The sequence below is a fragment of the Trichinella spiralis genome (genome assembly GCF_000181795.1).
Source record: "Trichinella spiralis strain ISS 195 chromosome Unknown Scfld5, whole genome shotgun sequence".
Classification (NCBI taxonomy): domain Eukaryota; kingdom Metazoa; phylum Nematoda; class Enoplea; order Trichinellida; family Trichinellidae; genus Trichinella; species Trichinella spiralis.
Window position 1 is genome coordinate 3,772,739 of NW_003526944.1, and position 1,178 is coordinate 3,773,916.

A 1,178-nucleotide genomic window follows, 5' to 3' on the forward strand; every position below is an offset into this window, starting at 1 on the left:
CACGTGCTGGCCTCGCGATTTTGGCCGAGATGACCTTGGGTGGATCCATCTGATCCACCCTCGACGGACCAGATGGACATCTGATCCGCCGAAGACGTAGCTTCCGCACCAGATGGCGTGCGTTGCTAGGCAGATGTGAACCGTTACGCCTACAAAGCCTTGCCGCCTCATGCACATCAAATTGCCGTCACACCTGATACTCAATATTAATGTACTGTCCTGCAGAACCAACTCATGTTTGCATACTTACCGTATGATTTACAACTCATCATTATTGATTTAATGTATTATGCCTACTTATCTTTTCAAATAAAACTGACTACTGTAAGTTGCTGTTTTTCTCATTGCAATTAAAGCATTCTAATTAACTATTCAAAAACCCTGCATTAATACGTAATTGCGAGTGACGTTATTATACCTAATTATAAAATATTATGACCCACTTTTGTGTTTACATTGTATGTTAATCATTAATTAAAAAACTCTCACTGCTAAAATATGTTGTTACGAGTGAAGTTGTTTAACCTAATTAGAAATTAAAATACTCAATGTTGCATTTACGTTGTATTTTAAACTTTCTAATTAGCATATTAAAATTAATCTTATATTTATACTTTGTTTTCCTACATGTTACGGATTAATAACATTCTATTTATAGAAGATTACTTCCTATTTATCAAAAGATTATACTCGTTGCACCTTGTCTAAGCTAATAGTTTATTTAATTTATTCCAAGTTTACTTTTGCCACTGCCTAATTAAAGGAGACCCCGATTAACATTTTATAAGTAAAAAATTTATATTCAAACAATAGCTAATTCATCAATAATAAATAAATATATTATTGTTAATTTAATGTTTAGTATATTTCACCCCTTTTAACTGTTTACATTACACTGTTTTAAAGTAGAAATCTACTTTGACATTACATTATTTAATGTGAAAAACTGCTTTACAATAAAATTATATTATTATCACTATAAAATTAATGAATAATTAAAACCTTTTATAGGATGAAATGTAAATGAAAAACTGATAACTTTTCTACTTTAAACAGTGTAATGTAACAAAGCTGAGTTGCTTATTATTAGATGAATGACATTATATTTTATTTATCATTTAAGTTCCTAAATGAAAAATTATGTAAAATTTTTAACAAATTTAGCTATTAGTAATGAT